Genomic DNA, 14520 nt, shown 5'->3' with positions numbered 1-14520 from the left:
GCTTGCAGTGAGCTGAGATCGCACCACTGCACTCCAGCCTGGGCGACAGAGCAAGACTCCATCTCAAAATAAACAAAACAAAAAAACAAAACAAAAACCAGTTGCCAATATTTGTACAGGCCTATTTCTGTGTTCCATATTGTGTTCTATTGATCTATGTTTATATCCTCCTGTCAATATCACATAGCTTTATAATAAGTCTTAAAATCATGTAAACAGATTCTTCCAAATTTATTTTTGTTTGTCATGATCATTTATATCTATTTTGGTTCCTTTGTCTCTTTATATAAATTTGAGTATAACATTATCTATATCTATAAGAAATCGTATGGACTTCAAAAACAATTGTGCTAAACATTTTTCCATCTGGGGAAAAGTAAAATCTTTATTGTTTTGACTTTTTCAATCTATAAACATCGTCTGTCTCTGCATTTATTTAGATTCTGTTTGATTTCTTTGATTTGTGTTTCACAATTTTCAGCATATAAGTCCTGTCTATGTTGTTGACAGCTATTGCATTTTTTTTAGATATTGAAAATGGTATTTTATTTTAAATTTTGGCTTTCACAGGGTCATTGCTAACGTATAAAAATAAAAATAATTTGTATATTTTTTCTTATATCTTGTGACTTGGCTGAACTCACATATTTTGAGGATTTTTTTTGGTAGATTCATTTCAATTTTCTATGTAGGCAGTCTTGTCTCCTACAAATAAAGACAGTTTTACTTATATTCCAGTTTGTATGCCTTTTATTTCATTTTCTTGCATTATTGTACTCACTAGAATTTTCAGAGATGTGTTAAGAATGCTGAGAGTGCATATCCTTGTCTTTTTCGATAATTTAGGAGGAAAACTTTCAGTTTTTTGAAGTGTTTTACTTGTTCCCAAACACAAATAACTTCATAAATCAATAAATTTGACAACATTAAAATTTGGAAGTGCGATTCATCTAAAAGAACTATAAATAAAGTAGAAAGTCAAAACACAAACTGGAAACAAATACATCTCTATAACTGGGAAACACTTAGTAAATAAACAATGCTTGGTATCAATCAAATCAGCAAAAAGGAGAGCAAGCAGCTCAAAAGGAAAAACATAAACAAGCACTTCATTAAAGAGGAAAACTAAAAGATGAATAAAAATTGAAAAACAAACCAAACAACATAACACCCCTAATCTTATTAGTAATAAAGGGTAAAGCAAAATAAAAATCATTGATTGTTCACTCATGAGATTTGTAAAATTTTGAAAGTTGGATAGTACCAAGTATTTCTAAAAATACAGTATAGCTGGCATGTGTATTGAAAGTGGCTGTATCCATTGTTTCAACAACTATGGAAAATAATTTGGAATGTTTTAGTGTAGTAGGTTTGTCATTCTGAGAAATAAATGCAGAGATTGACAAATAGGAGTGGAAGTGCAGTAGAGCAGAGAGGCAGCTGTTGTCTTGCAATAGAGACATGACAAAGTCTCTGCCAGTGCAACAGAAACTCTGAAGCAAGGATTGCCCATTGAAAGTTTTGCTGCTGGTGGAAATGTCTGGAACCTTTTCCATATTCTGCTCAGTTATTATCCAGCAGCCACTCTGAGAAAACCTTAACTCAAAGACTAGAAAAGATGTTGAAATTAGTAAATCACATTACTCAAAGTTGGATAGCAAGTCTTTTCTCGAGGAGAATCTGAGTAGTCCTTCTCCGTGTTGACCACATCTAGGAAAGTGGATGATGTGTATACTCTATGACTCAACAGCTTTGCTCCCAAGATATATAGGTTGAGTGCCCCTTGTCTGAAATGCTTAGAAGTGTTTTAGATTTCAGATTATTTTGGGGGGATTTTAGAATATTTTCATATACATAATGAGATATCTTGGGGATGGGACCCAAGTCTAAACACAAAATTCATTTATGTTTCATATATTACTTATACACATAGTCAAAAGGTAATTTTATACAATATTTTAAATGATTTTATGCATGAAACAAAGTTTGTGTTGAGTATTTACATGTGGAATTTTCCACTTGTGTTGCCGTGTCAGCACTTGAAAAGATTTGAGTTTTGGAGCAATATGAATTTCAGATTTTTAGATCAAAGATGGTCAATCTGCGTATTTTAGAAACACGTTCGCACATGTGCATCAGGAACAAGTTCTTGGCAGTACCGTTTTAATTCCAAAATATTGGAAACCACTGAAAATGCTCATAAATAATAGAATGAATGGATTGGTAAATTTTGTTATACTGATATATTGCTATTGGACATTAGTAAAAATAAGTGTCACAGCTAGACAATATAGCTGTGACAATATATACAATAGCATAAATAGGTCTCCAGAACATAATATAAAAATAATGTTTCTGAAGACTGCACACAGTTTTCACAAGTCCAATTCATGTAAAGCTCGAATACTTGCAAAACTAAACAGGATATTCTTTATGGACGCAATTGTGTTAAAAAATATCACGAGGCCAGGTGCTGTGGCTCACGCCTGTAATCCCAACACTCTGGGAGGCTGAAGCGGGTGGATCACATGAGGCCAGGAGTTCCAGACCAGTTTGGCCAACATGGTGAAATCCCATCTCTACTAAAAATATAAAAGTTAGCCAGGCTTGGTGGGGCACGTCAGTAATCCCAGCTGAGGCATGAGAATTGCTTGAACCCAGGAGGCGGAGGTTGCAGTGAGCCGAGATTGCACCACTGCACTACAACTTGGGTGACAGAGCAAGATTCTGTCTCGAAAAAAAATTAAAAGACAAGACAAAATAAAGAGACCAAACCAAACCAAAAAAAAAACCCAAAAAAACAAAAAAACTGATGCTAAGCAAGTAAATAGCAACCACACAAAACCTTCGTGGAGAAGAGAGAAAAGGGGATCAAGGAGGACCACACAAATAATTTCAAAGATAAGTCCACATTATAATGTCTTCAACTAAAGGCAGGTATATAGGGTTTTGTTGTTTATGCACTGGTTTTATTTATGTTTTAAACATGATTTTTAAATATTATTTTATATTAATGCCACATTTAATCAAAGCAATTAGTTGAAATGTCTCAATGGTATTACTCTAACTGAAGAAACTGGACTTAACTATGACTGTTTTAACTGGAGGTAGTTTGGAAGTTAATGTAGCTGGACATCTCAATAGTTGGGCAATTTACCGACCACAGGCATCTTTGTGTCTCTATCTACGTAAAAATGGGTGCAGGACGCAAGCTAGTAAAATACACTGTACATGTCAGGATTCCTGCACTTCACAAATCTCTTTTTAAAATAATCTGTCTCACCCACACCTTATTCTGGGAAGCTGATGTTTTTTGTTTGTTTGGCTTTTGTTTCATTTTTAAATTTAACCACATTTCTACCTTCATTTCCATGATTAAATGAGGAGTGGGGTTTTGTTGTTTTTGTTTGTTTTATGTCAAACTAGCCCACTTATGGGCCAGCTAGTGCTATATGGTCATTAGCTGGTATAAAAAGACACCTTCTTTCAGTGATCTGATTTTCTGGAAAATGCATAAAGACCATGGCAGTTGACAGCAGGATGGTAGGAAATGAAGGGGTAGAAGAAGCCCAAAAGTTTTATCAGATGAAATCGGGTAGAGAGACCAAGTGACACAACGGTAATGAGATAGCAACATCTATAACTCAGGAGAGGAATTAATACGCGAGGCAATGAAAATAAACTCAGAGAAACAACCACCATAGTAAAAACAACCCGAGATGCCATGAGAAAGTACAAAAGTGTGTTATGACCGAGTGCAGAGTAGCAGTCCTTGGTGCCTGACAATTTTCCAGTCCACCTTAATTCCTCTTTTCCTTGAAATAGCTCCAATGAGACACTGTTCCTTGCAAAGAAAAAAAAAAGCCAGATTAAAGTAAAAGATTGTTATGCATGGAATGTAATTTTGTGTGACTTTTACTGACACTTTCATTTTATTTTGTTTCCCCCCCCAATTTTCGCTTCCTATTTTCTTACAAATGTGAAATTGTGTTTTCTTGTTCTATTTAAGGTTTCCTTCTAAGCCACCTGTAACCGTTCAGCATATTGTTTTGTACAAAAATAAACTTCCTTAGGCAGAACAAAGGTGTAATGAAATCTCTACAAAACGATCTGGAAACTCACAATTAATTACTTATTGGAAATGATGCAAAAAATATATTTTGAAGGCATGTTTGGAACAGAAAGAAAGTACTATGAAGGAAACACACAGAGAAGAGGAACATTTATAGCACGTCTACCTCAGGAAGATAAAAGTCGGGGACAAATGTGGCTTTCCTTTTCCGTTTGGAGAGAGTAAAAAACTATAGGGCAAGAGCCATAAAAAATGTTCTCATACTTTTTATTTGTAATCTTCTGTTTCCCCGAAGAGATCTGAGGCAAAACCAATAAAGTAAAAAAACCTACGATTTTGTCTTTGGGAATAGCAAGGCAAGGAGCTGGGGTTTGATGGTGTCAGTGCTTTGTGAAGTGTGACCATTTTCCCAGGTGGGTTTTGGGAGAAATGGATGATCTCACCTCTTGAGAAATAAAAAAGATCCTCTATTTTGGGGGCTAACTCTAAGAAACAGAGAAGACAAGTTTGAGTCCTGGAGTGGTATGGTACTTTTTAATGCCACATTAGGTGGGGTTCCCAGAGACAGACACAGAGGTTTTTTTTTTTTTTTTTTTTTTTTTTTTTCCCTTCCCTGATGGTAAGAAAAGGAGCTTTTCTACATTTTTTAGTCTTTGGCAACCCACCCAGGAGGCTGGTCTTTGAACTCCTCCACATCCATTCCCACAGACACTAAATTTATCTAGAGCAGACTTTGGCTCTAAACTCAGAACAGATGGAGAGAAAGATGCTGTCTAAGAAAAGCAGAAATGACGAAATTGCATTCTGGTTTGAATGTTCTTCATTAAGAGTGTTTATTGTGTTAATGCTGTGACTACATCATCCTACACTAAGGGTAAGTGGCCACTGGTCTGAGTATGGCCAAAATGATGAGTAATATAATTCCAATTTTGTGTGTGTGTGTGAGAGAGAGCCAACAATAAAGTGAAGGATAAAATGAAGAGAGGAAAATAAGACAGAAAAGAAAGATTGGTCTTTCCCTAGAGAGTCGTGCTCATTAGGTCTAGGTAGTGGCAGGCACTGGTCTGGAGAAGTGCATGTGGAAATCTGTATATGTAAACTTAGGTCAATCTTATTAGTAGATAAATAGGAAAAGCATTGCCCAAATTCTCTTTCCTTCCTGTGAGGTCATGGAGACTAAAACACAAAATCTGCCAAAAATCACGTGAAGAAGTATAGGAAAAATAAATGGACCTGTAATAAATTTCTAAAAAAAATTTAAGAAAAGATACAAGATTTTCAAGGATGTAGCTCTGAGAGATCTAGGTTAGATCAGAGTTAATTTCTGCAATTAAAACTGAACAGTGATAAATTCAATTGGTGGGTCGATTCTGACAATTTCAAGGATGTTCCTAAGACCTTCATGAATGAGTAGGTTTCTTGATGGCCCAGAATAGATTCCAAATATCCAGAATATCCCGCACATTCTCTGACATTACTTCTCAGTATTTGTGGAAATGGTATACTGAGCTGGTAAAAATTAAGAACCTATTTTTCATGAAAATTATGGCAAAATAAAGTGTAATTCTCACTTCCTATATTTTGCGTCATGCATGAAAGCTTTTACACCATGTGATGAGACTGGATACAGCCAATCCAGTTCTTGTCTTAAGTCAGTGAGTGTTTTTTAAATTTGAATGTGATACTTATTCACTTGGGAAACATCTATACAATTCTGATTTGATTCACTAAATCTGGGCTGGGTTTCTGAATTTCTATCAAGATCCCAGGTTATGCTGTTGTTGCTAGCTCCAAAACTACACTTTAAGCAGCAAGGAACAGGTGACAAAAAGATGCAAATAGTTCCCTAATGAATTTGTATACAATTCTACATTTTCAGTAATTACTCTTGGAGAACATTTAAAACAATTAAAATTCTTAAGTTAGGAGAGAAATACTGGATGTAACACCTGTACTGTATTTTAGTTTTTATTGGTGGATTTAGCAATGGTATATCAGAAGAAAACTCATGTGAAGACACCAAGTATATGTAAATAAAAATATTTTTATACATAAATATGTAATTAGTTTGATTTGATGTTAATCATTTAAGTCAGTCTCAATAGTCTTTTCCTCAGACATCAACTTATTTAAGAATATGTAACAGAGTTCCTGTCCTATTTTGGCACTCATTAAATATTTGCTAAAGTTTCATGCTTTATGGCAATTATATATCATAAGTAATCCTTATAAATATCTGTAAATGATAAATTCATCTTTGGGAAGAGAACAAATTAAACTTTTCCTTTTGTCTATTTGCCCAGGACCCATTTTATGCACATTTACACACATTTATACATCTTGCACACCACATACTATGATTTGATGGAAGGTACTCTGTCCTATTCTTTGTCCCCAACACTACTTTAGAAGCTACCATATAGATTCACTGATATAAAACAATTGGAAGTGTTTTAGGAGATCTGATCAACCTTTGTGCCTAAGATAAGAAATTTTGATTTTTATGGGAAAATGAAAAAACTAAAAATTGAGAGACGGAAGGAGGAGAAGCAGAGAAATAATGAAAAAGGAAGAAACAGGAATACTTGATATGGTTTGACTATGTCCCCACCCAAATCTCATCTTGAATTGTAGCTCCTATAATCCTCATGTGTTGTGGGAGGGACCCAGTGGGAGGTAATTGAATCATGGAGGCAGTTTCCCCCGTGCTCTTCTCATGATCGTGAGTAAGCTCTCACTAGACCTGATGGTTTTATAAGGAGCTTTCCCCTTCACTTGGCTCTCATTCTTGTCCTTCCTGCCACCATATGAAGAAGGATGTGTTTGCTTCCCCTTCCGCCATGATTGTAAGTTTCCTGAGGCCTCCCCAGCCCTGCAGAACTGTGAGTCAATTATGCTCTTTCCTGTATAAATTACCCAGTATTAGGTATGTCTTATTTAGCAGCGTAAGGACAGACTAATACAATAGTGTACATCAGTTGTGGGCTAGATTAATAACATAGCAGCAAAAGTGTCAAGGTGAGACATCAGGGAATATATGGATAAATTATGGGATGTAAGAAATTTAATTTAATTCCTTAATTTAAATTGGATATGAATTATGCTTACTTTGAAATGTTACCTAAGGCAGCCCTAAATTTTTCCCTCTTCAAAAAGCAAAAGCTTAACAAAATCCCTGTTATACCTGCCCATCACAAGTCAGCAACAGGTGGTTCTCATTCTGAAACCAAGAAATATTGGTCTCTCATGTAGCCATTTTGCGTCCATGCCCAAATCCTAGAACATAAATCTCCTCTGTGTCAAAGTCAACCTCTCTTGTCTTCCAGGTTTCAGAGAACACTTCCCATTTTCTCTACCTCCTAAAGCTTCTTGACCACAATGTGCTGCTTAATTTTAGTTCTAATGCCACGATTTATCCCTATACTTACCATATTGATTATTAGTTGTCTCATCAGTAAAGTATGTGTGTTAATAAGATAATTTATGTGTTAAAAAAGGGACATCTGATTGAAAGCTAGACAACTCAGGTTCTCCTCTCAGCTTTTCCATTCTTTCTGTGTGTCACCTTGAGGAAGCCACTTTATATTTCTTGGTTTCAGAATGGCAGTGTGTGGACTCCATCAATCTCTCCGAACCTGAATCTCTAAATTTGAACCCTTTGAAGATTTTTTTTTATAAAGTCGTCTCATTTAAAGTAACCAAAGTAACTGTACTACAGAGCAAAAGTCACAGACATTTGACATCTCTAATTTCTGTTGAAAAAATCTTTACAGGACCCTTTCATTTGATGATGTTAATATATACTCGGCATAATCAAAGTTGAGTTTGAATATAATGTCCTTGAAAAGAGTGAGAGTTTCTGTAAAGAGGAATCTGACTTTGTATCATGTTTTAACACAATTTTTTAAAGAACTATGAGTTATACGCAGGATGTATCTTATTAAATTCTTGGGCACTTTGAAGTAAAAATTAAGGCAGAGATAAATTTTAGTGTATGGTGTTAACATTTTCTACAATAGATGTATCTTTAATCTTAAAATTCGATGAGAAACGTATTCGATATGCCTATATTTGTTTGACATTTGTTTTAATATAAATACCCAAGTCTTTTAGAGAAAATTCAAACTCAAATTATCTTCTTTTATGATTTTTCAACCTTTGGCTGCAACTTTATTACATAACACTAAATTTTAGTCCCATGTACAGTTTAGAAGGATGGGCAACTATAAAACAAAGGGAACTAGAATTAGATTTCATCATGGATTTTGGTTCGTTTGAAGTGATAGCAGATATGTGCACAGAGGGAATCGGTGTCAGTTGAGTAGAGAAAATCCTAGATCAGGCTCCTGTTTTTTAAGATAGGGTCTCACTCTGTCGCCCAGGCTGGAGAACAGTCTCATGATCATGGCTCACTGCCGCCTCACAATGCTGACCAAGGTCATTAATACGTTACCTTTGGGAATGGAAGAAGAAAAAAATGTGGATAGTTTTGAACCTCATATAAGAAGTATTTGACAACCTTTCTTTCAGAGAAAACTTTACTTATTTTAATATTTTTAACTACTTTACTGGTGTTTATATATTATTCATCTTTTTTCCAACAATTCTGAAACATTGGGATATTTCTGAAGGGTTTGTATGTTTTGAATCACTTCAATATAAACAAAGGTCAGAAGAAAATTTGGGTTTAATGTATAACAGTTAAAATATGATAGAGCAATTAGTGTATGTGGAAGTATATGTGTATGTGCATTCGTTTATTCATATTTATTTCTCTGACTATAAAAGCCAAAACTAATTCGGTACAATTTTCAAGTACCTCTATGAAGGTCATATTTTTGCCACTTAGAAAACTTAGCCCTATAAACTCTGGGAAAAAAATCCAAGAGCCTCAAGTACTGCGAAGTAAAAGAGAAGTAAACTCACACGTAACTAGAATTTCCTTGAATGATCTTTGAGTCTTCATATATCTGAAGATGACACTAAGAAGGACTTATTTCTTTAAAAATCTCCTTGAGGATTATTATCACTGTTCATTGTAAAACAATCTCAAATTTTTGAAATACGGATTATAAAAGATTTTCATAGCACTGTATCAATTGAAGGAATAATTGGCCTTAAATAAATCTCAGTGACAAGTCACTTTAGTGAAAACATTATAATCTAATTTGTAGATATGTTTTGGAAATAAAATTGATCTCAGTTAATGTTAACTAACTGAATATGTAGCATTAGTGATCATAACATTTTTGTGTATTAATTCAAAAAATTATTAGTGCATAAACAAATTAATAAAGTTATTTCAAGAGTCACTACAAAAATTAGCAAAGGAAATTAGTGAGATCATAGAACATACGATTTTGTCAAAAGCTATTTAAATTACTTGGGAGGCTGAGGCAGAAAGATTGTTTGAGGCCAGGAGTTTGAGACCAGCCTGGGTAGATAGTGAGACCTCATCTCTACAAAAATTTAAAAGGCTTTAGTCAAGCATGGTTACTCATGCCTGTACAGCTACATGGCAGACTGAGGCAGGAGGATCACTTGAACCCAGGAGTTCCAGGCTGCAGTGGGTTATGATCATGCCACTGCACTCCAGCTTGGGAAACAGGACAAGACTCCATCTCTCTAAAAAAGAAAAAAAAGTTATTTATAAAACGTGATACAATATGTAATTTTTACTGATTAATTGGTATTTCCTGAAACATGAGGAATAACAGCTATTAAAATTTACCACTAATCTAAAATATTAGAACTTTTAGAATATAATTATCCATATAATTAGTGATATTCTAACATTTCACATTTTATTCTTCCTTTGTAGTGAAACTCCTTCACAATTATTTGTAGAAATTCAATGTAACTCCTAATACTTATGGCAGATTATTACAAGTTATGCAAATCAAGCACTTTTCTCTGCAGTTCCCAGTAATTTTTAATGTCAAAAGTGCTCTGATTTTGTTCAGGAAATGTAGGCCCAGTTTTGCTCTGGATCTTTTTTTTCAAGAAGTTCCATGGAGTCCCAGAAATTTAGCTATTTACTATCTAATTTAGTTGACTGTTTTTGACGTCTGGCCTTTAGCAAGAATTTAACAACAGTTGTCTTGTTCGTAAAATTAGGTATACAAGGGAGTCTAGAAGTTCTTGCATAATAGAGGTAATTAAAAATATTTTGAAAATCAAGATTAATAAAGTTTACAAGGACATAAAATGGATCATCTAAATGATCTACTTGAGCATTTCAAGAACAAATGAGAACTTTAATTGGTGTTTGTAAAGACTTTTGCCATCTGTTTGACTAAAACCCATTCTGTTTCTAATTTCATTTTTTTGTTGTTGTTTGTTTCACCTTGAGGATGATTTAAAAACTTTAGTAATAGGATTTTGCTTTATCAAAATTTAAATTCGAATTTCCTTTTGGATTTAATTCATCTACACATAGAAAATGGAGAAATTCTTTAGAATACAATGATGATCAAATTTCCATTGTCTTTGTACCTTGGCAACATGTATATTTTGATTATGAAAATTAAATCATATAACTTTTTAATCTCCTTTTCTATTTCAAATGCAGGAAGAAAAGTAGTGCAAACATAAAACCTTTTACAATAAACATGCTATACTTCTTTTGGATGTTTGATTTATAAAATAATCAGCTGTGTCTAAGAGAACTGTTAATTTTTCCTCTTTTTCCTAGAAGAGAAGAATTTCCCAAGGGAAGAAAAGGCAAGAAAGCACATTTCCCTTTCAAAGAGTTAGCTTCACACAACTAGAGTCATTGAGAAATGAGATTGCGAGTGAAGTGGTGGGAGTCAGAATTCCTAAATGTCAACATTACTCACTTTTTTGGGAAGGGCACACTGTAGGTTGCAGGATAACTGGTGTTCCTACTGAAAATTCTAACCCCACCCAGTGGAGATGGCATCTTGCTGGTGGATTCTGGTAAATCTTACATGGGGTTCTCAGATCAAATAATACTCTGGAAGTCCAACTTCTCTTCCCAGACAATGTCAAGTTTGTATCCACACATCATTAAGGGACTGACTGATTAAATTGAGTTAATGTGACATTAATAATAAGCTGTTGAAAAGAATTCTTTAAGAAGTAGAATAGAATGGTTTGTTTCTTATCCTACATATATGATTCTATCAAAAGAATTGTGTATCTCATTGATATCTAGTGCCAAGTAAGGTAGGCATGGGTACATTCCATTTCGTGATTCAAATAGCATTTTTTTAGTGATACCACCTCAAAAAGAGCACCCTATGTTTAATTCATACTATGTTGTAACTGATCAGTGTCAAATCCTTTCCTTAGAGCAGCTTTGACAAGAATGGAAGGGAGAGAGCAAGGCTGCTCTGTGTCTGGGAAGAGGAGGAATAGGGAAACATTGCCTAAGTGTTTTATTAAACAGAACTTCTGCCCCTGCGTAACTAAAATGTGACAACACTCCTACAGATGGTCTTTACTTCACTCCAGACCACTCGGATACTCTACTCGCTATCCTAAACATGTTTAACATTACAACACATTAGCAAATAATGATGTTTTAATGAGATTTTATATAGAAGGAGAATAGCAATATTACACTATGTATCCAAGTGCAAAACTTAATCTGCTTTCTCAGGATTATGGATTTTTTTGGCTTAAGTTCACTAGACATCTCATTTCTCCTTCTTCCTCCCTCATGTGTAATCTAAACTTGTTTCTCTGGCTTTGAATAATTCTGCTCTGATTTCACCTTATAGTATCCATTCAAGTGATGGATAGGCTCATCAATTGTCACTTCATCTGGGGGCATCAATGGTCACTTAAGAGTGCTTCTTGGATCTCTGATATACTACGCACATGGCTTATCCAAATTTCTGTTTAACAGAAATACCTTCTTCCTGTGTGGAGGATGGGGACTTAGATTGGTTGAGAAAAAGTTATTGGTAAGCAAAAAGTTTTATATACTTTTCTACACATGTTTTGCATATGTTTGTGTGTATATGTGTGTGTACACACAAGTGATAAAGATTTAACAATAAAGATGTGTGTGTACATATGTATACACGTACACTATACACATGTATACTATATACAGTTTTTATATAGCTATACACATACACACACACACATACACATATATATCTTTATTGTTAAACCTTCATCACTTTCTTTCCCAGTCTGGTGAGCAGGATTGGACAACTTAAATCCATAGGGCTCCTTTATCTCATTCCCTTGACCATAGGATAAATACATATCAACTGTATTAGTCCATTCTCACATTGCTATAAAGGACTACTTGAGACTGGGTAATTCTTGAATAAAATAGGTTTACTTGACTAATAGTTCTGCATGGCTGAAGAAGCCTCAGGAAACTTACAATCATGGTGGAAGGCAAAGGGGAAGCAGGTACATCTTTACATGGTGATGGGAGAGAGAGAAAGCAAAGGGGGAAGTGTTACACACTTTCAAACAACTAGATCTGGTAATAATTCACTATCACCATAACAACAGGGGAAATTTGCCTCCATAATCTAATCACCTCCCACCAGGTCCCTCCCCCAGTATTGGGGATTACATTCCAACATGAGATTTGGGTGGGGACACAGGGCCAAACCATATCAGCAACTTACTTTCTTCTTCTATCATACCCCAACGTTTGCTAAATGAAAGCAACTGCCTAAATTCAAAGTCGCACCACAAAATATCCCTCATACCATGTCCTTCGGCTCTCCATCATTTTTACTTCCTTTTTCCTTCAGTCAGGGTTTCATCCCGAGTTCCAAAATGACTAATTTTAAAATGGTGAGGAACAGAAGGAAAAGGATCTGTGTTCCTCTATCAATGGAGTAGAATGACATTACATGTCCTCATCTTTTTCTGTCAATGTTTAAATACAGTAGATTTTGGTGTGTACAGTGGCTCAGGCCTATAATCCCAGCACTTTGGGAAGCCACGGTGAGTGGATCACTTGAGGCCAGGAGTTTGAGACCAGCTTGGCCTACATAGTGAAACCAGATCTCTACTAAAAACACAAAAAATAGCCAGGCATGCTGACACATGCCTATAATCCCAGCTACTCGGGAAGCTGAATCATGAGAATCACTTGAGCCTGTGAGGCAGAGTTGACAGTGACCCAAGATTATACTACTGTACTTCAGCCTGGGTGACAAAGTGAGACTCTCTAAATAATAAATAAATTTAGTAGACTGAAGTTCAGAAGCATCACAGTTATTCCTGATTGTGGTAGTTGTCCTTAAGGCATGGAATTCTCAGGTTTTGTTTTTGTTTTTGTTTTGACTTTTTTTTTTTCTTTTGGAAATATATTGATGTTACACAGTAACATCACAGAAAAAATTAGACCTAAAAAGACTCCATAATTTCTTAAGTATGTTTACTGTATCTTCAATTTTAATTTTCTATCATATTTCCACTGGCGATATTTTCTTTTCTTTCTTTAGGGTATTCAAAATGTGAATGTAGGGGGCACATTGTATTAAATGTAAAGCAAGTTTTTACCTGAAGTCTTTTTTTCTTATGTAACACTTAAACCACTGATCAAATGAAAGAAGATGTTGTTTAATACCTAGTTGACTACATCCCATTCTGACCTTAAGGAAACAGCATAATTTCATGGTCTATTAAATTTTTTAGAGGTCCAAATTGTCTTTTTTTCTGAGATGTTTTAATGTTACGTTAGCTTATGGTAGGTTATAATGCAGGAAGATATAAAGACAAGATCTCACGCCAAGACTACACTTACCCAGTGAAACATTCATTATTGCCAGTTGCTCTGGTAAGCTCATGTTTGATTTCTAGAAAATAAGCAGTGCATATCAATGATGGCCATTCCTCCATATGCTGCTACACAGTGAGACTTTGACACTAAACTGAACAGTTATTTGAAAGTTGGGAAAAGTCTCCAGCTACTTGATTTTTCAGGCCAGTTTACTGTGGTCCATCACATTTCTCTTGAATAAGCCCCACTCATGAGTGAAGTACCACTTTAGTTGTATCCACACAATATTCCAGTACTACTGAGGATATCTTTCAAAATTTTCTCATCACACTGTCCAGCAAATAACTCCAAAGTGACACAAAACTTAATATGCCCTTTGCATTTTCTATTCATCTTTCTTTTTATTGAAATTATTATTTTCAAAGTGACATATTTTTAAAAAATACAAAAGCATTTAAAATGAAGAATAAAAAAATAATTTTACTCATTTTTTAAGAAATTTTCCCCCAGCCTGAGTTTCACTACCAAAAAGTAAAGACCGTCAGCAGTTTCCTGTATATCCTTCCAGAAAACTTACATAAATATATTTATATTACACATATTGATTGTACCTTGCTTTTTGTTTTACTTCATTTTCTTTTTCTTTTTCTTTTTTTTTTTTATTATACTTTAAGTTCTAGGGTACATGTGCATAACGTGCAGGTTTGTTACATATGTATACTTG

The sequence above is a fragment of the Colobus angolensis genome, unplaced genomic scaffold (genome assembly GCF_000951035.1).
Source record: "Colobus angolensis palliatus isolate OR3802 unplaced genomic scaffold, Cang.pa_1.0 Scaffold73, whole genome shotgun sequence".
NCBI lineage: Eukaryota > Metazoa > Chordata > Mammalia > Primates > Cercopithecidae > Colobus > Colobus angolensis.
This window is presented reverse-complemented; position numbering follows the sequence as displayed.